The sequence below is a fragment of the Nyctibius grandis genome, chromosome 10 (assembly GCF_013368605.1).
Source record: "Nyctibius grandis isolate bNycGra1 chromosome 10, bNycGra1.pri, whole genome shotgun sequence".
NCBI classification, from domain to species: Eukaryota; Metazoa; Chordata; class Aves; order Nyctibiiformes; family Nyctibiidae; genus Nyctibius; species Nyctibius grandis.
The window spans coordinates 11,438,826-11,463,273 of NC_090667.1; positions in this window are offsets into that span (position 1 = coordinate 11,438,826).

A 24,448-nucleotide genomic window follows, 5' to 3' on the forward strand; every position below is an offset into this window, starting at 1 on the left:
TGAGTGTTCAGATCTCTTTTGTGGAGCCATGGGGTTAAACAAGACAACTGTGATTTCTAGGCTCTATGTCCATGTTGAGGGAGCCTTGGGCTCACCTTGAGACAGGAGCTGGTGGAGGGTCAACCTCCAGGATGCTGCGAGAGGCCAGGGCAGAGGCCAAGAGGAAGGACTGAGCCATGTCTCCATTTGCCTGGGAACATAGAAGCAAGAAATTGAGCCTTACACTGGTAGAAAGGATTTTTTCTTCTGAAGGATGGAGAGCTTCAGGAAGACATACAGGCGCGTGGAGAATATGTTATTTTGAGAAGAAAAACGCAGAGTAGCCAGAGATGCACCAAGCCATAGCTGCGCTGGGATGCTAGCGTGGAGCATACTCTGCTCTGAACACACTCCATCATTTGGGGCTAAGACCTCAACTGGGATGTGATGCAAAGTGACATTGTTTGAGATGCAAATAGTGTAGAAACCCAGGCCAAGGGGATACAAAAATCTTTCCACCTGGCTTTTGTGCTAGCTCAATAACCAGCACAAAGAAAACCTTTTGATTTTAAAGTTGTCATTTTCTGGATTGCTTGATATCAGGTGTTTTTCAACCATTTGTTATTAAAATATAGTGTTGATTGATAAAAATACCCAACCTGCCAGCCTCGAGGCTGTGTTTCTTTATCACCTAACAAGTCTAGCATATGCTGAGCCTTGTCTGTCTGGAGGAACATCTGGAGTTTAGTCTTCCAAGTCTCCTTTTCAAAAGATGGTTTCTCTCAGCAGCCTTTAAATCCCTGGGCCCGTTGCATGGATGGATTTGTGAGCTGAGGTTCCTATCCAGGGCCTGGCCCAAAACCCCCGTGTGCCATCACGTAGCTAACAGAAAGTCCGTCAGACAGCGATGATTTCTGACTGCTGCTTCCCCTGCTGCAGCCAAGCCATGCAAGGATCTGGCTTTCCCTAAGAACTCTCCAAACCATCGGAGCCTGCCAGACCATTAGTGAAACCAGTCTCACTTCTTTGCAGAAAATGCGAAAATAGCGGCAGGTTAGTTTGTGACTGCTGTCCACTTAGTGTATACGTGGGTTCAAGTTATTTGTGGCAGTCCAAAAGCCCACTCAGATCCAAGTAATTATTCATGGGAACAAATGCATTTACACCAAATCCACGTGCCCACACTCAGGAGTCAATTAAATCAGTCATGGGTGATTAGAAATGAGATTATGATCTGAATACATTTCTGTGACATCCATGACGGATATATAGGAGTCAGCAAGGACTTGGCTCTTTAGGAAGTTTCTGGAACTAGCAGTCTGCTTCCAAGGCTTTTGCTAAATTCTTGACAGCTTTGAAGGAAGTTATTTCATTGTTGCAGCTAAAACTTTCAGGAGAGACTCATGAGGCCATAAAGCGTATGACTGAGTAATTTAACTGGAGCTTACAGTTAATGCATGCTTCATCAGTAGCCGGTGGAAGAACAGCTGAGGGATTTCAGATTGCAAATACTGTGCTGGTGTTTGGAGGCTTAGTGTCAAAGCTGTTGCAGCAGGCTAATTCACTTACTGCCCCTTCCTGGGTTCATTTTTAGACACATGGATTCATATTATAGGCTAATCTTCAGCCATCAATTTTTTCTGTCCCAGAAAAACAAAGGTACATGATTTAAGAATGTGAGACATCCTAGTGTACTTAAAAGGACTTGAGCTTGCCTGGAGAGTCAGACACATACGCAAAACTTTAAGGATTCAGTGTGAAATCCCTTCTAATAAGACTTCCTACTAAGTCTATCAAAACCAGCAGGAGCTTTTCCATTGACTCTAATGGGCTTTGGAAAATGCCCTGTAACACAGCAGGGAGCCCTTATCTACCAAAATAAGCTCTCCTAAAGCAAACACCATGCTTGTTCTTTGAGATTAGGTATATGGGCAATCTAGGTGGCCCTTGGTGGCCCTTAATTCATGGTGCTCACTGTTTCCCTGCTCCACTGGGAGAGCAGACAGATTCTGCTGGGAAAGGACTGCCGAGGGGACGAGGCTAGGGTTGCTTAGGTAAGGTGCTGATGCCACATGGGAAGAGAGATGCTTGCTGGAAAACGGCCAGGGGAAGGAAACTGCCTGATGTCTTCCTGCTTATCCCTACCACTTCATTTTGATGAAATCCATTAGCTATGCAAGGAAAAAGTCAAGGCATTTTATGCCAGGCTGGTGTGCACTTGGGAAATAGTAAGAACTGGGAAGAGATGGTGACTCCCCATGTAGGGCTGCAGGGCCAGTTCCAGGGCCATATCACAGGCTGATATGGGGGCTGGGGGCACTGACAAAGGGTGGGAAGATCTGTGTGTGCCCAGGACGGGGTTGTGGCAGACTGGGTTGGTTTGTATTGCTGTAGCTATGATTCAGTCGTCTTCCACTTGCTGATGTCAAAGCATCATTTCCACCAGCATTAAAGAACATGAACAGCTTATGAAACACCCCTCCCTCCTATTTCCCCAGGAATAAACATCAACAGTCACATAACTTCTGTTGTTCTTTTGTACCTTCTCATGGCTGAGCTAATTTAAGAGGTCAAGTTGAACACAGTAACTATATACACCTTCCCTGAGATATGGAGGTCACTCTAGGAGCCAGACATTCAAGGCTATTTATAGACCCTGCCCAGGGAGAGGAGAGGGTGAGAGGCTTGTTTTAAAAGAAAACAGGCAGGGGCTATCAGAAGTATTTGGGGAGAGGTCTGCTTCCTGCAAATTCCAACCAACATCAGCATGATTTTTTTCACTGGAGCACTAAGAAAGGGGTTATCAAAGAGGAGGGATTCTTTTTAAGGGCTTTATCACACATACATCCCAAAAACTGTGGGGAGGTGAAGTGGGGAGAAATACATCCTGATAATTTGTTTGCAAAGTACCTTAGATTGACATAAACTTCTCCCTGGAGCCTAATGTTCCCAGAGCTTGTACAGCTGCCAGGCTATAAAATAATAGGGAGGTGCAAAGGGGAGCATTTTGGCTTCTGGCATGAGAACAGACGGCACTGTTTAGCATCCCACTTCATGTGAGAATGAAAGACCCAATCTGTATGAACAGAGAGAAAGTGGGGCTCTCAGAAACCCTCCTAATAAGACAGAGGAATTCCCACTTTGGGAGACTTCCCTTGCTGCCAGACAGACATAAAGTGCTTATATAGGCTGTGCTCCATAATGCTGCTGGGACTTCTGATATTCATAACTAGCACTGCAAACACACACGGTGCTTTTCCAGCCAGTATGGCACGCCAGCCATGGCTGCATCCCAAGGAGCCCAGGCTGATGCGAACGCAGGAGCCTGCAAATTGCGAGCAGAGGCAGTGACTGATGGGAGGACAGTCTGTGTGGGAAGCTGTGCAGGAAGGATTTGAAAGAGCAGAGGCGAGGTGCTTGGCATGGGCTCCTTGTAAGTGGAGGGAGAGGACTTGAGAGGGAGCATGGTGGTGAGCAGGAGAGAGGATTGGTCAGGAAAAAGGGCTATAAAGAACAGTGGGGAAGAAGGGAAGGAGCAGAGCTGGGACCAGATGAACAATGTGCTCAGTGGAAGGGTGGAAGAGCAAGAGCCAAGGAAGGCATAGCCTGGGGAAACGCAGGGGGAGAAACAAGGCATCTAACCCTGAGTCCCCTTAGACAGCTACAACCAATGAGGATTTGACTGGGAATGGCAGCATCCAAAAGATGTAAAATGCCAGCAGACTGCATTTGGGTGAGTTGGCTGTGGTAAAGAGCAGCCCTGGGCTCCACCATATTCACAGGGAGCGAAGGGAGTGTATGCAGGCTGCTGCCCAGACCTGCGGGGTGAAGGGCATTGCACTCTCTTGCAGGAAGACGCCAGGCAACCCACAACAGCACGAAAGGAAACGCCTTTTGCACAAACAAAGAGCGAGGGCTCCCCTTGCTATGTCTCCGTCATTGGGATTCTGGACTTCAAAGCTCCGTGCTACGCCCAGTGCCGTTTGTTGCTGTGTTCGTGGTGGCTGGGAGCCAGGTCCGAGAATTAAGAGGGGAAAAACTGCATTATCTTGTTTTGCTGAAAACCTGTGTCAGTGCTGCAAAGAGAGCACCTGAAAAGCTGGGGTCTGTAGAGAGGGGAAAGACTCAAGAGAAGTGAGTTTCCAAATGCATCAACATCTCTTAGGGGCGTGAGTCCACTTTAGAAGCTGACCTACATGAAACTTTGTTTTCCACCTCACTTTTCAGAAAGTCACGAAGTCACCTAGATGCAAGCACTTAGTGCAACAGCCCCCAAATACATTAAAATTCTGAGCTGTGAGCTCCCAGACTGCTGATGCATCTCTGAAAATGGTACCTCAAAGCCATTCTGCGGTTTCACTGGAGCTGAACGCAGAGGAGCGTGGTTTGGAGGATAACAGTTGAAGACGTGCACTTACAGAATGGATTTGTTGGGAGAGAAATTAGAAGTCTGGAATTGGTTGAATACTAAAAAAAAAAACTGACTCATGTTCACAAATTAATAAAATTAAACTGCTGCCGTTCTTAGGCTGAGACTATTCCCAGGGGTCTCAGTGGTAGACACATGGAAACGTGCACTGATCTCAAAAGTTTATTAATGGTAGCATAAATTAATTAATTTTCTTAAAATATGTGCCTTCAGAGTGGCATTCAGGAACTGCTGCCTGCAGTGCTTCAATCAGCCAGTGAGGAAGCAAAGCCTGGCTTTCACAGAGGCTGAAGCCAATGCCTTTTGCCACGGCCATGCAATTTTCTGTGTGTGCTTTCACGATGGGTTACCACGGCCCAGCTGATGCGCCGCAGCTTGTTGAGCTGCAGTGACTTGCCCGTGTGCTGGAGGGTTTTCGAGTCATCAGTTTGGGCTGCACGTGTGGGAGCAATGAAAGATGTAACTGTTCCCAGCTATCTGTCCACCCTTGTTTGGTCTGGGGCTGCAGAAGGGATGGCGAGCCTCCTCTTCCAGCTGTGATTCGTCACCTGGGCATTCGCTGCAGCTCGACATTATGCCTGCCGGTGCAGGGACCAGGGCAGCTCGGGCAGCATGGGGCCAGCTCTGCTTCCCTGCTGCCGGGTGCTTGCCCCTGGTCGCAAACCCCTCTGCTCTCTGTGGTGGGGATTGCCAGAACCCAAGAATTTGCCCGGAGCCTTTAAACCTTGCCTGGGTTTCGGCTTGAATTGTTCTTAACCGATTTAAGCCAGTGTAAGCCAGGCTAATAGGAAGCTAAATGGACGTTTGAGGAGGGTCTGTCTGGCTGCGCTTTCAAACGTGCGCTCACGCGAGCAGGGTCTTTGAGCAACCGAGCACCACCTGAGCACAGTGCTTCCTCCGGCACTGCCAGCACCGGTGCCCGCAGCGAGGATCTCAGTCCTGGCTGTGGCAACCGGCCGGGGAAGCTGCAAAAACACCTGGGCCGTGAGCTCAGCCCGTGTGCCGGGTCACATTTGCTCTGCGTTATCTCACGTTTGGTGCTCACTGTGTTCCTGTTAGCACAGGGGTGGCCTTCACCCAACTGCACGCTCCTGGCCAAAGCCTGTGCCTGGGAGGGTAAAGGCAGGGCTTGCAGGTGGCCAGCCCCCGAGCCCCAGGCACACACATAGCTAAAAAACCTCAGGTTCGTGGGAGTGGGGCGAGTCCCCCATTGGCCTTGCCGGGGCTGACTGCAGGAGAAACTTCTTAGTGGAATAAGCAGAGGTTGCACAGTGGTGCTGGTTACTGTCAGGTTCATCCTCATTTGCCCCAGGAAGGCAGGACCTGCTGGCTGCAGGCTTGTGCACACTGTGTTAAAAAGACAAATGCAGATTGTTTTTTCTTCCTGTTTTCACCCCTCTGATAACCAAGGAGGTGCTAAACTCCTTGTTGTCTCGGAAATACCATTGCTTATCCCAAGAGCCTTACATTGGAATTGCACACCAGCTATTCCTAATTATTTGCGGGCACTGTTCTCTCCTCCTGTAAATTAAAAAATGATCGGTCTGACGATTGTGCTTGTGGTAATTTAAATAAGCACATGAAAAAGAAAAGGTTAAACACTAAAACCAAAACACCTTTCAATGCCGCAGCTCCTTGAACGGCAGCGTGGGATTGGCACAGCCCCACGGAGGGGCTGTTCGTGCTTGCCCCACTTGCCTCTGTGCACCGTCCATCATCTCTCCAGCCACTGCCACTTGACAGCCCCTGAGATAGCTGAGCTGGGAATGCCCAAACAGCCCAGCCTCGAGGGCAGCCAAGGCTGGGAGCCTCCTCGGACCAGCCCCTGGCCAACACATCACCCCAGAGTAGTGGGATGCGTAAGTGGGGTTTAAGGAAGGCGGAGCTGGGGGCTCTGACTTACGGCTCTGCCAGTTTTAGCTGAGGGGATTTAAACGTCGCCACGAGGTGTTCACGCCTGCACGTTCTCCAGGGGAGGAGGCAACCGCTTAAATCAGCACAGCTAATGCTTCGAGAGCTTGTGAGTCAGAGGTGTGAGTAAATGTGAAAACACTCTGCGAGCTGAGCTCCTTTAATGGGAACACTCCTCTTTCACACACTTGGGAGATTATATATTTTTAATAAAACCTAAATGAGTAGAATACGGTATGAGCAACAGCCAAGGAATTTATTTGCCCATGTGCTTGCTACCTGGCTTTCACACCTCTGTTCTTCTGCAGCTTTGCCATGGTAGAGATCTGGAGTGGAGTGAATACAGATAATTTTCTTAATGGGAATATGTGCTTTTTTGCATGGTGTGGCTGCACTTGCACACCTTGCTTAGCAAGCAAGGGAGGAAGGAAGAGCTCTGGGGGGACTCGCAAGAAGAAAAGCAGGTGAACAGTTCTGAAGTAATAATGGCACCATCTTCTTCAGAGGAAAAGGCTATATAGATCTTAGCTAAATATTCAGGCTTCCATGTCCAAGTTTGTTTACCTTTCCCCCAGTTCTTAGCTCTCCTCATGGAAACGGAAGAAGACTTGATGCTCAGAGCTGCAAGCTGTGCTGTCTCTGCTATTAGCCCGCAGCTGGCAGTGGTCCCACCGCAGTGGTCACTGCGTCATGCCAGCTTCCTCATCCCCTCTGGTTGAGGTGGAGGTGGATATTTACTTTCACCCTTGGAGAAATGGGACAAGGACACATGTCTTTAAATTATACTGGACTTTAGAGGCAGGTTGTTATGGGATCAAGGGAAAACACTGTGCAAAACAGAAGTGGAGTGGGTGCAACAGGACATGCAAAGAGCATTGGAAACAACCCTCCCCGGAAAAATGCTGTCTGTGGCAGTCCCAACCCACCTTCTGCTGTGTCTCTAAAACAAGGGGTCTTGCCTGTGTGACAAAGCTCTCTCCCCTGTGGGCTGTGCTGAGCCCTGGGACCTCATCAGCCACAGGCTCAGGAACATTCCAGGGTTCAAAGCCAGCTCCAAAAGTGTGTTTGGGTTCCTAATGACCCCCAAGAGAGGCCATGTGCCCAGGCTGGGCTTGAATTCATATTTATGCACCAATGCAAACCCCGACATGAGTGACAAGAGAGCTCTTTACCAACTTCCAGAGTGAAGTTACTCATGTTATGAAGTCCTCACTCGTGAAACATCTCAAAAGCAAGACCAAGGAGTCTCCAAGCTAAATCCAGCCTTGCAGCAACCAGTCAACGGTGCAAGCACATGGTAAAATACTGTGCACCAGTATCTGGGTGTAGCTGGATTTAGGGATTAGATGAGATCAGCTCCAGCGACTGACACCGGGGTGTTGGGTAGCCATTTCTGTAAATGGTACCTGTGAGAACCATCTGGGAGTGACTCAGCCAGACAGCTTCACCATCCCTTCAGAAACGATCACACCTCATTTCCCTGCCCAGCCATAATGCTGTGCTAGTCACTGAAAGCAAAATTGTCCAGCCGAGATGAATCGCAGCTGCATTGCCAGCCCCCAGCCACTTGGGATCATCCCTAGTTTGCATCAACTAGACCAATTGCTCTCATTTTTTACCCAAAGTAGGGCATGGAAATGGTCTTGGGACCACCTGCGCTGTCTTTAGCCAAGGTTGTGGGACTCACTGCAGGCTGGGAAGTGCCACTTCTGCATGTCACTGAGCCTGTGCAGACAGTGGGATAAGAGACAGACCATGCTGAGGGTGCTGAAATTTATCTTGCTGCCCTGGCAGTCTTCCTTCAGGCCTTTTGTGGGTGTATGCCCAACATTTCCTTTCAACAGCCTCTGTCCAAAGAACCAGCATGAACAGCAGAATTGCATTTTTTCAGCTGGGCTATTTAAAGAAAGACTAGAGGGTTGAGAAGTCTGCTGTCGTGTTTTTCTTATGCCAATGAGCTGAGGCTGCAGTGGTGATTTATGAGATGCTTCATTTCTTCCTTTACCCATATGGTCTTTCTGTGTGCATTTGTTTGCTCCTGGACATGTCGTGCTCAATTGAGCTTTGGATCATTTTCAGCTTGGTTAAAGGTGTATCTCACCTATACAGGAGGGGCTTTCATTGTTTCAGGCTGTGGCCGTTGTCTTTTACTACCCCAGGAACAACTGCACCCAGTGAGTGTGCACTGCAGGCACCATCATGCTTTGTTCTCCCTATCAGCCTGAATTTTAACTTTTTTTCCTCCCGTAGTCATGATCAAACAGATGAAAACCCTGCAGCCAGTGGGTCCTGTACAGGCTATGGCTTGGGGACTTTGAGGTAGCATGCTCTGTCTTTCAGGATTGCCTTTGAAGTGTCAAATACTGGATGTAATGACAAGCAGGAGGCAACATTTTTAGGCCTCTGTGGACCGAGCACTTGCAGCCAGAACTACGAGGCTTCCTGCAAATGTACCAAGTGCCTGAGGATGTCAAATCATGGATGTCCTTCACTGTTGGCGAAGTGCAGTCGCTGCTGGGCTGGGTCACTAGTGTGTCTTTATCACCCATGCCCAGCATTATCCTGGCTCAGAGGGGACTCCTTAAGAGATAATTTGCAATTTCTGGGTAAATTTAGCTGCTTGAGTCCTCAAGAGCATTTATGATCCACTTCCAACCTTACTGTGGGATCACCTCTATGTATGTCACTGCTAATAGTCATTGCTTTAAGATCACAGAGCCTTCACAACCTCCCCACCCTGTAATCACCCAAGTTAAAGCTGGTCTTGGGCAGCAGAATGAACAGCGTGAGATGAAGGCACCATCAGGCCTTATCTTGAGGGCAAGTACTCAAGCAGGCCTCAGTTTTTGCATTGCAAGTGCAAACCACCCCCTCCTGCCCTGGTACAGCCCCTCAGTGCCTTTGCAGAGCATCACTCCATGGCTGGGGACGCTGCTTTGCTTTGCAATATCCTGTTCTGGGGACGCTGCTTTGCTTTGCAATATCCTGTTCTGGGGCCACAGAGCCCAAGGGAAAGCTGATGATGACCCAAGTCATCCGACCATGTTAAAGCTTTGGAGCTTTCATCCCTTTACTCTTGAGCATTTCGTAGGCAAATAACATCCCCAGCTTTGTTTGCTGCAAGGGAGATGGCAGTGTCTCTTACATTCCTTGCCAGCATGGAGAGCAGCATCACAAGTGAAACAACGTGAAAACTATCATCAGCTGATGTGAGATGGGGAATCTCCTTAAGCTCAGACCAGAGATGTTAGTGCTTTTTGCTCAGCTGTCTTTTGAGATGGTGCAACTGTTCTGTGCCAGAGAGCATGCCTGCTTTCTCCAGTGAGAAGAAAGCCAGAGAAACACAATAAATGGAAAGCCTCAAGGTGTTGACATATGAAGGAAAATGGAAGCGGTACAAATTAAGCAGTGACTAATATGGCACTGTAACTGGCTGCAAACACGAGAAGGGTGTACACACCAACAAGAAAAGGAAAGCAATTAGGAGAACATTAGGAGTATAGTTAAGAGAAATTGAATGACTAATTGAAGGAAAGCGTAAGCTGAATGTCAGGAAATAATTCGTAACTGTGAGCTGCGCAGGGCTGTGGAACAAGCTCATAAGAAGAATGGAAATGCGATTTCCTGGCAATAGACTAGCTCCTGAGATGGTTCTGCCTGAGCCTATGGTCTTGTCAAAGTTGTTTTAAAAGCAAAAATCATATTAATATCTATAAAACACAGTTAAATTTCCACTCAGCCTTTGCCACAGGAATCTGTAGTTTCTTGAAACCCCTGGTGAGACCCAGACTTTGGTTCCATAAAGCAGCAACTGAAAGATCTCAAACACTGTTTTAGTGCATTTGCCTTGAACCCTTCCTTCTCTGGAAGTTGAGCAAAAAATTAAACAACTTCAAATCATTATTTTATCTTTGTTGTCCAGTCTGGAAGGCACATTCATTTTCTGATTCATTGACTCCTTTGATCAATGCCATCTTGATCTCTTAAATTGCCTCTCTAGGAAGCTACCAGCCATCTGAGAGAGATGGTTTGGTGTTTTCCAGCTCTGACGGTGCCCTTTGGAGCTGACCTCTGCTTGCCATTCCTTTCTCAATGTCCCCCGTGGTGCTGGCAGTGCTGCCTAGCCCCAGCGAGCAAAGTGTGCCATAGGAACAGGAAAAGAGATGGCCTCTTGACAAAACTTGCTACTGTGAAATCCTAAGCTCTGGGGAAGGTAGTAACATAATTGGTAATAGGCAAAGGCAGTCCAGCACACAGAGTTTCTGTTGATCTTGAATCTTCTCCAGCCTCTTGAGAAGGGCTGAACTTCAGCAGCAAAGAGGGCTACAGTTCTCAGGAAAACAGTTTGAGGAGAGTGGTCATCCCTGCCTGGCTCCGTGCGGTGCCACTGTTAGGTGAAGGGATGGTGTGGAGAAGCACTGGGAGCTCGTTGTTAAAGGAAAGCATTCATCACATAGTTTCCTCCATATGCGCATCAAAAGGGCCGAAATCAGGGGAAAAAAAAATGGAGGAAACATAATGATGCTTGTGGTACCTGAATGCTTGATATCAGGAGATAAAAAACACCTATTAGATCTTCCTTTCCATGCCCTGACAAACACAGGACTGCTCTGCAAGTCTTGGCCGGTTTCTAAAGCTTGCCAGTAGTTTCCACTGGTATCCTTTTGGGAGGCTTCTCCTCAGTCTAGCAGACCACACTGGCAGGAAACTTCTCTGAAAATTCAGTCCATCCTGGTCCTTGCTTTCCTCGCTGTACAGCCAATGTGTCACACATCACAATTTCTGAAAGATTTCTTGTATTGTTTTGAAATCTTGGTGCAGGAAGGAGAAGACAGACTGTTTCCCTGAATGTAAATTCCCTCCCAGCCTGATGAATACAGCTGTCTATGGGATGTTTAAATTCCTATGGTGACTTGAGAGCAGTGGTGAAGGTTGACTGAGAAATGTCCGAGAGGCACTTACAGAGGTATCACTGTTTGTAGGACTGGCTTACAAAGCACCATGAATTTCCCAATGCTGCCAAAGTGGAGATATAAATCAGCAGTGACAAGAGAGGCTCTCTTGGGAAGGTGTGTGAGAGCACAGGCACACACAGGGTGCTTTGACAATTACCCGGGGATAATTCCCACCACACTCTGGTGAACTTTGCTCTCTTCACCACATGTCATAGAAAGAGGCAATTAATGTTACTTAATATTTGTCTGTTTTTCCCAGATTAGATGTTGTTGATTCATTTGGTAGCTGCATAACGTCTTTGGAAAGGTTAAAGGTTTCCAATCAGCCAGGGCAGAAACAGAAAAAGATCACTAAACCAATGGTGGACATGGACCTTCTTCTGACCTTCAACTGTAGTTCCTGCCAGGTCCTTCAAACTGTTTTTCTGTTATTATTCACATTTTTAATGCAGATTAACTTTTTTATAACATCAGAGTTTAAATTCATTGTTCCTGATGTCACTGATTTATGGCATAATGTTGTAAAATATAAATTGAGTTGTGAATAGAAAAGGCATAATTTGGGAGTATAAATGAGTCACAAATCTAAGAAATTACAAATGAGAAATGTTACACTGATGGAACAAGAGACCTTGACTGAGACTGGGAGGATGTGACAATGACATCCCTTCTTGCGTGCTACTAACTCAATGGCACAGGTAAGACAGTTACAAAGACTTCAGGTGAAAGTAATTTACATTAGTAGAAAACAGAGTGTGTAAAAAAAAAAGGGGAAAAGCTCTGGTCTACAGATCCTTTTGTACTTCTAAATCCCAAGTAATTTCAGAATATGTTGTGTTAAGAGACCAGCCATGTGGAGACTGTGCAAGGCTATATTAGATACTACTCACTCAGCCACAGCAACCACACAACACTGCACACCATTGCCACCCACTTCACTGAGAAAGATTTCTGTGTTTCTTGGATCACCCATTCAAAAATGAGGCTCTGCCTCTGGCAAATTGCTAGTGAATGGCATGTGACAGATGTCTGTTCAACATCTTGTGCCCTGGATGCTAAAAATATTCTTGGCACTCAACACCGGTTCTCAGCACTTGACCCACCTCTGCCCATGTCTCTGTGCCATGTCACCTCCCATCTGGGTATGGTTTTTCACTACAGTGGATGAGGGCTACGCCGAGTTCACCAAAGAGCTGAGCCCTTAGTAAATGACATTTGTTATGATTAGGGGGCCTTGAATTTTCTGCCCTCTTGAAATCTGTAGCGTGTCCCATCTTGATAGCCAAGAATAGACCTAAAGCCCTTCACAAACACACTTGCAGAGCAGAGCAAACAGTGCTTCAGCAGGAAGTAGGTTATCTGCCCAACTGATCTTTCAACAAGCTCTTCTGCCTAAACCAGTCAACCCTTCAGGCTTCCCCTTGGGAGCAGCTGTGGTGATTCAGCCAAGGGTAGTCTGCCTCTACTATCACAGAAACGGCGTTTCCAGCCAGGGCTCCAGGTGATGAATTGTGGCCTACTCCTCCCTCTTGTCCTAAATTCAGCTAATATGGAGGTATAATTGGATCTATTGATTCATTAGCACAAGGGCTGTGTTCCCTGCAGCAGTCCCCCGGAGGATGGAGACCTCCCTGACCATGGCCAAGGCTGTGGGGCAGTGCTGGCTTGCCCCTCTCTGTGCTTTGTACACCATTGACACAAGACTTTAGTGAAGCTGTTGCTTCAGTTACCACCTCAACTGGAGCTTGGTATTGGTATTTCATTTGCAGCAAGAGAAGCTGTTCAGCAGAGGGACAGCCCAAGAGAGCTGCAGGTGCTGGCACATGTGCCTCCCTGCACAGAGCTGGTCTCTGCAAGGACCCATCTTTGTCCTTGCCTCAGAAATCCTCACTTCCCATCTCTGAAACACTGCAGTTATTTCTAATTCCTTCTCCCCTTCTTTCTCCCCCAGCTGCAACCTTCTTGGTATTGTATCTGTGACTGGAAGCACTGTTCCTGGAAAGGTCTCGCTGGAGTCATCGAGGGACTGATTTTCAGCTCTCATGTGGGCACCAGTACCAGAGAAACTGCTGGCTGAACTCTCTGTCCAGCTGCTCGGTTACCATAATTGTGTGTATCTGTTCAAACATCACATGGCTCTATCTGCTGGCACTCAGTCATGAAAAGAAAAATAAATGCTAAATTTGCAGTCTACTATTTTTGCCTTCAAATGTTTTTAACATTTTATTTCAATCTCTGTGTACCATGTCCTCAGCAAGACGACAGTTCTTCACTTTCACAGCTGAGACTCCGTACTGTGTGTGCATGATCCTCCAGACAGCACGGAGAGGGATCCCTAGGAGTCTTGGCTGGGGCAGCCCATGGGTGTGCGGTCATGAGCCACCAGCTCGGCGTGATTCCGAGGACACAGGACACGGTGGTTGTACCAGCTGAGGGAGGACAGATGATAACTGATAGAGCAATGAGTTTACCAGGATAAACATACCCCCATTTCTTAACCTGGGAACAAACTTAGGCTGGCAGCTTGAATCTGTACTGGTTCAGGGATCTGCAGTGTGAGGCTATAGGGTCTCAAACCTGGTCGAGCACCCTAAAACTGCATTTAGCTCTTGAATCTGTGGTCTCATTAGCAAAGCTTAGCCATATCTAAAAGTTACCTTTGGGCTCTCGCTGATCTCTTTGACAGTGTCTTGCGAAGCCATCAATCACCGTGTCTCAGCTAAGCCATGATTGCATGACACAGTGGCAGCAAGAGTATCCCTGTTCCTGCCTCCTACAGCTCGCAGAGACAAGGGTCAAAGTACTGGATGGGCTGCAGGTGGCCTCTGAGCTCCTGAGTGTTTCAGCCTCCCTGACCTTGCAATGAAGTTTTGGTTAAGGTTGCAGCCTATGTTGAGCTACGGTCTGTTCCCCAGTTTTCATCTGGTTTCTCTCAGGAAAAGATAAAAGGGGTGTTAGCAGCACTCATGCTATAGTTTTCTGTATAGCCTGGGAACTACATGAACCTTTCGCTGCTTTGCCTCTGTTCCTTCCTCTAAAAATGAATTAAAGTCACAGTGACGAATCTACTTTACCAATGCTGGACTCTGGCCAGAGCTTGAATATGTGGCTGCTCAGTTATTTTCAGCTTGGAATCCCCTATCATTGTCTATCCTGGTTCCCCAGCCAAAACACTGCTTTTCAACAGCAAGATAAGTGCAAACATGAACTCGAAAAGGTCTACCTAATCTTGTCATCATCTGTTAACTGTGCAATGTGAATGGCTTGACATATGATACTTGTGCACAATGTTTTATCCAAAGTGTGGATTCCTGTGCTTCCAGATGATGTTTATCAACTTCCTCGAGGAGTCCCTTGTGAGTACAGGGACACACTTTGCTCTGAGCCACACCAGGATATGTCTGAAATACTTCAGTTGTCTGTAGTAGCATAACCGGATTTTTATCAATGTAACTGAGACGAGATTCTGTCCAAGATGTTCTAATAAAAACAAGAGTCTGCCCTGAGAACAAAGAGCATGTGATGGGTTTTTTCCAGCTCAGTCAGCACTGAAGAGCTGAAAACAAGATGGTGCTGCTTACAGACTGGTGGAGGTGCTGACATTCCTCATGCCTTTCACATTACAGCTACAGGGCTACATGAGGCTCCCGATGTCTTCGGGGATGGAGGTTTTGCATGGAGTTGAACTTTGGTACTGAAGGACTCTGCAACTGCCTGACGAAATACATAGCAGGGCAGGAGGTCAGTGAATAGAAGGGAAATGTGGATTTGTTGTATGTACTGACACTCAGTACACTGCAGTAACTAAGTGCCTGCACAGTTACGTGCTGCAACTTCTAGCCTCGGCAATACCAGTTTTATTTCCTTTTATGCCCCTGGATCAAGAGTGGACTAGTTATGCAAAGGTGGTATATCAGCCATAATGTGCACATGGCTGATGGTGAATACATCACTTGTGAGCTATTCATGTTCTGATAAAGTCCTCTGCCGTGACTCCCCAGTGTTTTGTAATCACATGAGCAGTAATAACCAGTTCAGCAAAAATGGATCTTCATTAAATCCACATACACAAAAAGTGTCAGGAGCATGGTCAGGCTTTCTTCTGCCAGCAGCAGACCTGAACGATGCAAAACCAAAGTAAGACGAAATGCAGAGCAAAACACACAACAGCTCAGAGCTCATACAAACGTGTCTCCTCCTTCTAGACACAGGTTATCAAGCATCTCCCCGATCCCCAGCACATATGAGGAGAGACCAAATGGCAGGGGTCTGATTCTCTCTCTGATGGGCTGTCCAGAGAGGTCTGTCCTTGCTTCCCTTGAGAACAGCTAGTTCTTCTCTGCAATGATCCTATGTTATAAGTGAAGTTTGGAGATATTATTTCTGTTGTGTCCCCTCTGCTCATATCTGCGATTTGGATGCAACCTCTGGCTCAGGAAGACTTTCAGCTGCTGATTGCCGGAACTGGGAGTGCCTCTCAGGGAAGGGTTCGTGCAAGTTTTGTTCTGCTGCTTATTATCTCTCCCTTATCATCCCCAGTTGGTCACAGCTGGAAGCAGAATACTGGTCAAGCTGGACTTTTATTTTGAGCAGTTCAGCTTTCCTTGTGTTTTCCTAAGAGATGTTTAATTTCCCACAGGAGAAAATTTGTCTCTTAGTGAGACATGCAGAGGCTGTTTCACAAAGCAGAGCATGTGTTTTTTCTTTTGGGATAGGCAATGTGTTGAGGACAAGGGGAGACCATGCAGCTGGGAGGTTAAGGAAGCAGAGGGGACCTCAAGGGTGAAAGGTCCATTCCTGACAGGTGTGAGGAACTTCTCAAAGGTCTGATGGCTTGCACAACTATAACTATTTTATCAACTAATGCTGAGCTTCAGCAAAGTTTTCCCCACTGACACACTTGTCCAGCCCTCTTGAATTCCTGCTCTGAGAACTGGCAGTTTCACCTTAGGGATACAGGAGGATCAAGAAGAGCACGAAGAGACTGCAGAAGCACAGCTTGTTTCCAGGGGGCCTGTGACCCAGCAGTCCTCCCACTGCTGAGTGCCCACAGGGCAGGGAGGAGAAAAACCTCTGGGATTTGCCATCCAGGGTGTCAATGATCAAGGATTCACTTCTGCTGGTGTCACACCTGCTCAATGGGAATTATGTCCCCATATTGTGGTGTCTTCCATCATGACAGAGATGCTGAGACCTCTCTCACTTAGCATGTTGTCTTTAGCCCTTCATTTGCCGTGTTGGCAAGTGTTCGGTTAGGAATGAGGTGGGAGGCACACTGAGAGGCCCCCTGTACAAGTCCCTTGAGAGGCCTCCAGATAAAGGGAAGCCAACTGAGCTCAGAGGGAAGCAAAAAAATAATTCAGCATTGCAATTACTGAACTCCAGGCATGACCTCTATCCTGCCCTACATATATGTGGAAAGTTGGTGGTCAGCCCTTCATATCTTCTGCTGTGGGAAGACTGTGGGGTCACAGATGAACGGGATATCCCGAGGGGCAGTTCGGTGGATGCTTGCCTACTCCACAGCCTGAAATGGCCTACCCGTCCCTGTCCTCTGTGACCGCCCTGCCACCGCCCACTGTTCTTCTTCTTCTTGGAAAGCAAGTACCTTGTTGTGGGAGCAGGGCAGGGGAGATGATGACGGCTTTATTGCCTAAAACTCTACGTACTGCATCCTGCTTCACATAGTAAAAACTGGTTTGCCCTTTTGCAGAGCTGCTTCATACGCTTTCGGGTTCACAGCGGTTCAGCCTCATCAGGTCAAAGGCAGCAGAGTGCTTACGTGCAAAATTGTTTCATAGCGGGAACACAAGCAGAAATTCAAGGGGATGGACCGACAGCCAGTCGAGATCAATATGAACTGTGCTGTCAGAGTGGGGAAAACTGCAAGGAGGGAATTAACATCCCATGGGAGGGGACAGATGGGGAGACTAGAAGGCTCACGAGCTGGGGGAAATTGTGTTACAGTGTGGGGGAAGAGAGTAGTGGGACCACTTGTACTCCAGACCTCCAGTTTACAGGTGTGTTGCAATACTGGTGATGCTGATCTTGTGGATAGTGGCTGATGTGGGAAAACACCCAGCAAATTATCAGAACTTGCAGGCTTGGGTTAGACTGGGCTGTGACCACACCATACAGATGTTTCTGGTGTGGATATCCATGTGATATGGTCATGAACAGGAACCTGAGTGCATGTGTATCTATTGCTGATGGCATACGCATGCTGACATTGCCTTGGCATCATTTAATGCCAACACATACACACATGTCATATTCTGATTCTAATTAGTGAATTCTAATTCAGATCTAAACCAAAAAAAATCTGCCAAGCCAAATTTTGTTTGCATGGTCTTTCTGTTCTTTATCCTTTTAATGCCAAAAAACACCGGATACTGCCCAACCCATTTGAAATAAAAAAAATACAAAGATTTTTCTGTTTCATCACTGCGTTATTGGGTCTCCAGGATCTACACAATTTTCTGCTTTTAAGACGTGAAAGAATGTCTTCCTGACTTTTCCAGAGTACATTATTCACTGTTGCACCAGACATACAAGTGGTAACGTGGCAATGAAGTGTTCTGGTTCTGTTCCTGGCAGTGACACTACTCTTAAGCAATCCACTCAAAACTATTCTCCTGATCCAGTTCTCCCACCTGGACAGGGTGTTGATAAGCCAGGGGACTGTGATGATGAATTGACTTTCTTCGGAGGTTCCCCCGTGGAACCGAATCATTCCATGACAGATTCCTGGGGTCAGCAATCTCATAACACATGGCCAACGTCTCTGACAAATGGCCAGATCCTGCTGTCCTGCTCTGACAGCAGCAAATGAAAACAAATGCAAAGGCTAATGCCTGGAAGAGCGTGTTACCCTGGGTATGGTGGAATGTTCTTGCTCTTTTCCTGCTGGGACTGGAACGGTGCCGAACTGACAGGACTTTGCTGCCTGGTTCAGCAGCTTCGAAGCCTGCTGGTATTTCCTTTGAGTCATCTTGGTGAAGAAGCTGATAAGGCTGGGCCAAGGCTTAGTACAATGCTAGTGCCTCTCTGTATCTGCTTGGAAGCGCAGATCTCTCCAGGGCACTGTCACTAGGAGCCCATCTGGGCGTGAGCCAGGGCTGGAGCTTCGGCTCTCATTCCTGCTTTGTACCAACGTGTTTCTATGCGTGCTGGCTCTTTTTGGGAAAAGTTGTGGATGGGGGTGAGAATATTCCAAGCCCCATATCCCAAAGCTTTCCAAACTTCCTCAAGTCCCTCCACAATGTTTCATGCTTCAAGACCAGGTCTGACGCACATTTCCAACCCTCTGAAACTGTGGGAGCCCAAGCATGCTCTGAGCATGCCCCTGGGGGTCCTGTCAGAGGAACCCTGACCGCCACATGTGCAGGTTTTCCAGGAGCACAGTCACTGCACAGGCACCCTGCAGCAATCCAGCAGCAGTGGAGCATGGAGCCAGGACCTCTATCAACCAAAGAGCAAGCTGCGGTCATGCAGGTGTATGTGAATGGAAACTCGCTTTCAGGGATGGGCAAAACTTGGAAGGACATCCTAGTCTTGGAGTTGGTCTCGGATTTTTAACCTGGACACTGGGGAAACACTCTAGGCCAGGACAACCTTCTGCGATTGTTTTGGTGCCTGGTTTTGGGAATGAATCCTGGGCATGCCTGTGGCATGTTGTCCTCACTGACAGACACATTTGAGCTGAACTCATCAAGCATTCAGAAGCAGCTAAAATGGGATTTGCTGGGTTTTTCACAGAGAACAGACCAGACTAAGAAGCAGCCTGACCCATCACTGCCTCCTCTCAGCTGCTTACAGAAATGCTGTTCCTGAAGGCCAAGATGCCCACAGGCTCTGACTGACCACCTGTGCAATAAAAAGTCAGAATAACCTCAGCTGGGCTCTGCAGTGCACTGCGACTCCTTGCCAATGCAAAGAAAATGTAAAAATTAAGAGATTGTAATTTGCTCTCTTTTTCCTTTTTTTTAACTCTCAAAATTAATCATCCTTGCCAAGCTCTAGCTATAAAGCAGTTTTATTTCAAGCCTGCCCAGCAGCTCTCAAATCCTGAGTATCCCTTGCAGCTGACTCTAGCCGAGCTGTTGGCGTGTGGCGTTGCTGGAGTTTGCAAAGCTGCCATCCTCCAGGGAGGTGCTGGGACCATCGCAGGGTGAAGACTGCTAAACACTGATTCCTGAATAGACTTGGCTTTGCTGCTGGCTTCAGTGCCAGCAGTGTAAGGCCAAAGCTGCTTGGAAAATCCCACTCCCAAAGTGAAAAGTGGTAAGCAGCATACGAAGGTCTGCTACCTGGCTGATTCACCTTTAAGGACTTTTAAAGACAATTTAGTGGTCCCTGTCTGAACAAGTCAATGCACATGTGGAAAACACCCTGATAAAGCTTTTGAGTTGTATGCCTGTGCCTAAACTGTGCTCTAATTTTGGTGGAATTTTATCATTTTTACAGCAAGAAACGTGCTTTGTGCTGTGATAAATGTAGCAGGGATGGAGCTATGACTTTGCTTTTTAGCAAAGAGTTAGTTAAAAGGGATACAGGGAAGCTGGAAGGGCGACAGCTTCCAAGGGGCTCATGTAAAAAGCTGGATGGGGTCATTTCCACCAGTTACTTCCAACTTCCCCTGTGATTCCTCAAAGTTCTTCCAAGACAAACAAAACCCTGTTTGCCGAGGCTTTCCCAATCCTCCCTCTGACACGAGAACTCTCTTTAGTGGAGACAAATTCCCCAAAGCTGTTTGCAGGCAACTGCTGCCTAACGACTGTCATGCTGCTGGTTCCTTACAGATTACTTCAAGATGCTGAGAGATCCTGCCTGTCTAATCCTATTGGCTTCACTTTGGATGCCTACAAGAGATGAAGTTGAACAAAATAAATGTAAACTAAAGCAAGCCTCTGATGCACGCTGCTGAGGAATACTGCTTGTCATGTAAAGGTCAACTGCTGTCAGACCCCTGCTAAATTACAGCGTTTTCTTTCTTCTTCAGTCTGGGAAACAAATTGAAACAACAGGACAGACCTGCAGTGGGAAGAGATGCAGATTCGACGTGGGGCTGGAGTGGGCTGTAGCTTCCCCACTGTCAATGGGGCATCCCAGCACCACCTCAGCAGTGGGAGAAAACCTTTAAGGGCACACACAGAGCATCTGGGGAATGGGACTTGGAGGCTCTGCTCTGCTACCGATTCCCTGTGTGTCCCTGAGCAACTCACTTAACCTTTGTGTATTTCATCTTTTCTTGGATTAAAAAAGGAGTATTGGTACTGTTTCTCCGCTTCTGCGGGGAGCAGTGAGGACAAGGACCTTAAGAGGTGGCTCCTGTGCTTTGGCCCACAGGGCCTTTTAAGTCCTGTAGATAGACATCCATTCAAATTCACATGTCAAACATTTTATGTGGTGCCAAGCAAAGAGATAGAGCTTTGCGTTTGCTGTGGAGAGGTCACCACAAAACTATGTATCGTTCTGAATTGTGCCAGAAATTCTCTTCAGTTTTAGTTCCACAGTGAGGGGCTCTGTTTACGTCAGCGTGTACAAACTTTAAAGGATCTTCAGACTTTCTGCACCAGGCTGGGAAGATTGCAACAAATCCCGGGATGAGGCTAATATTGTCCAGTGTCCTGGCCAAAAGTATTGTACAAATCCCGGAGTTTTCTGCACGTTCAAACCGTATCCAGACTAGTTTAAAATGTTCAAAATCTAGGAGACATGGAAACAGGCACTGTACTAGGGATGATCTCCTACAACATCAGTGGAACATCCATTCTGCACGAGAAGTTCACCATGTATTCCCAGATGTTACCACCAAATAACAGAGGAGAAAACCTGCAGAAGCTCCTTGTTTGTCTCTGTGGTTTCAGTCTTAATAACCCTGCTGCAGCTGCTGTTATAACCACTGATCCTTGTTCTCACCTTTCCTTAGTCTGGAAGAGGAAAAGCAGAACTATGGTATATAAAGGTCCTTGACACTGAACTGACACTTTATTTTCTTATAATCTGAATAGTTACAAAATCTTATCTTGCTATTCTTCTAATTTGTCTTCAGTTGAAAAAACAAATCCAGAAAGCACCTCTCAGTGGAAAGAATATTCTCTAGAGGCACTTGAAGGGGGATGTCAAGGAGGCATTCATATAGCTCAAGAAACTTTTACCTTCACAGACGGTATGAAAACTTATTTCATGTGCACTGCACACCTGAAACAGGAGGAAACAATCTTGTTCCTTGTTCACAAAGCTCTTTCCATCTTTTTTAATACGTGCTTTGGACAGAGGAGGTCAGCACTAATAATCTTCATCTACATGTCAGTCAGATACAGGCTTATCATAACCAGGCATCAGTAATGCCTTCTTAATCTTGCCTTTACATGGAAAACAAACCTATTCTTGCCATATAGAACAGACCTTATCTTAGTGCTCCAGTTTTAACCTTTCTCTGGTTTGTGTCTAAAGTAGGAAGTACCCAGTTTTTATGGATTTACCTTTCAGATTGTGAAATATTGCTCCTGGCACTTAGAAACCCATTAGGTTTTGCTTTTCTTGCTGCAAACAAGAAGTGATATCATCCCCACTGTAACTGAGTTTTTTCTTTTATGCTAAGTGCTTTTTCTTCTTCAGGAACAGTAGGGATGTATCTGAAAGGTCCTTTCCTTGCGTTTTGCAATACACAGCTGCCCTCGTCACCTGTAACTGCAGAGCCCAGTTCGCATTTCCCCATGTTACTCCAAGTTATAACTTTAAAATGTTCTAAGATTTAAAATGCAAGGAGTGATTTCTCAGTACACTGCACAGCCACAAGCTCATTTCAATGCTTGCAAATACAAAGTTTCACTGCATGCAGAATATAGATTTCATGTTGTTTTCTTATTAAAACCATTTTGGACTGTGGACCTTAATACCCTATATGGTCAGATATGAAGACAATTCACTACCAGGAGCACTGCCAGCTAATGTCCTAATAGTTTTTCTGTTGCAGTGTGTTCCATCCCTCAAAGATGGAGTACAGTACGGAAATCCAAAAGGATGAGTTGAATTTCAGTCCGTCTACCCTGAGGATGTCCGGAGTTTCAAATCCATCTCTGAATTATACTGAGTGTAGAGCCAAGCTGAGCTCCACTGTGATGTGGGGTTTTACGAATATCCCTAGGAGACTAACTATGAAGACATCTTTTCATACTGTAGGACAAGAAGCTGTAATAGGATCCAACATGGATAACCTTTACTGAGGTGGAGAGAACACAAGGTTCGTCTGTATGAAATATCAAGAACATGAGCTGTGGAACAGGCAAACAGAAACTTGAATGGCTTATAATTTTAGGTGTTGACTGGGCACTAACAAATTAATCTAATTATTAGATGACCCTGACTTGTCAACATTGCAAAAATTCCTTCTAAATTCCCATTGCTTCTTTCCTCTCCTTCCACCTTTTCCTCTGCCTGCATCTGCTTTGGCTTCAAGCACTGCAGAAGAGTCAGAGCAAAGCTGAGATGAGGGCACCAGCAAAGGACCTGCTCGTTCCCAGCACAGAGACCCTGCTGCCGCTCTAACTGGCCACTGGAACTTGGACATGCCCAACCACGTGGGACTGCAGCTTGTTTGCATCACTTATGTGGCAGCCCTGCACCAAGCAGCCTCTTCCAGAGAAGTTTATCTATCTCAGTCACAGAGCATTAGGGAGAGAAGCCGTAGGCAAACAAACATCATTTTTACAAGTCATCAAGCACAACTATATTTTCACACTGTGGCATCCAGATTATTCACAGGCATGAGCACACCCCTCCAGCATGTCCAGAGCCTGCCCAGTAAACACCGGTGTATGATTTGTGAGCTCCCAAAGTTTTGGCTTGCATTCGTGCTGTGCTATATGTGTCCTCCATGGTGACATGTGTCTTCAGTACACCGGGTCCCTGCTCTGGCTTGTGTGCATTTAGAGACAGAGACAAATGATGGAGCCTGTGACAGCATGGAGGAAAATAAATGAACCTTCAATCTGAGCGGAAGAAACTCCCCCCAAAAAATAAAGAAAGAAGTGAGCCTGTCTTGGAATTAGGTGAAAACATTTCTTCAGCAGCTATTTAGTGTCTTTTCCTCTTTCTTTGTTTACTGCACTAGCATGTTTTAAAGTTAATTACAATATTCAATAGCCTGTTGACAGCATGTCAGCAAGACTCTAGAAGGAACTCAGTAGAGGGTCTCTAGTCCACACTAAGGCAAATTTTACAAGTGCTTCCCTTCTCTCCTGAAGCACTGCAGGGATAATAAAAGATCTTTCCTCCCTACACTGCTACTAGACACAGTGCATTACAATTTTACTTCATGTCAGCAATTCCGAGTCGTCTCCAGGCACAGAGGCTTTCCGTGTTGAATAGAGGGGGTTCGTTAGCATACGCAGCAGCTACTCCAGTCCAGCCACCCAGGCTGTAGTGCTTAACACCCTCAATCATTTGATTTGCCTCTTCACATCAAATTATTGGAACTCTACGTTAATAAAACTAGTGCTCACCCTTGGGTGGGTTCCTCATTATCCTAATCCTTGTCTCTTTACATTCCAGGTCCTGGCTACTCTGAAAGCCGTTACTTCCAACAAAGGCCCTTTAGGGCAACTGATGGCTTTATTTAGTTCTCCTCTGCCATCCTGAACTATAGGAGCAAAAGGGCTTTTAATCATTATCTCCCAGCTGTGCTAAGCACGGTGCAAAAAAGAGGTTCAGGGAGCAACAACCAGACACCAAGGCATCTCGTGTTAGTTTGGGTGCAGGCAGGTGTGTATTTGCTTACATTAAGGCACTGAGACATGAAGGAGTGCTGGATAAGTGAAGTGGGGGAGAGCCTCAGTTGTCAGCCTGGGTCTCTCTCCCTTCCTGCCACCTCTCCTTTTTTAATCAGGGTTTTTCCTTCATAGTCTGACAATGAAACCTGTCTGTGTGGGCGAGTGAACAGTACCCCCACCATGTGTCCCCGCAAGGTGGTAGACAAGGAGCAGATGGAAGGAGCACAGAAGAAAACATTTCTGCCTGGGGAAAAAGTCTGGGGAATAAGAATTCAGGAAATCCCTCCAGCAGTACTACAGATTCATAGCAGTCTTCACCAGCCCCTCTGTTTTCATCTCTTCCTGATCCAGGCAAACCCTATGCTGAAGAGGCTTCAGCAAAAGAACAAAACACCCAT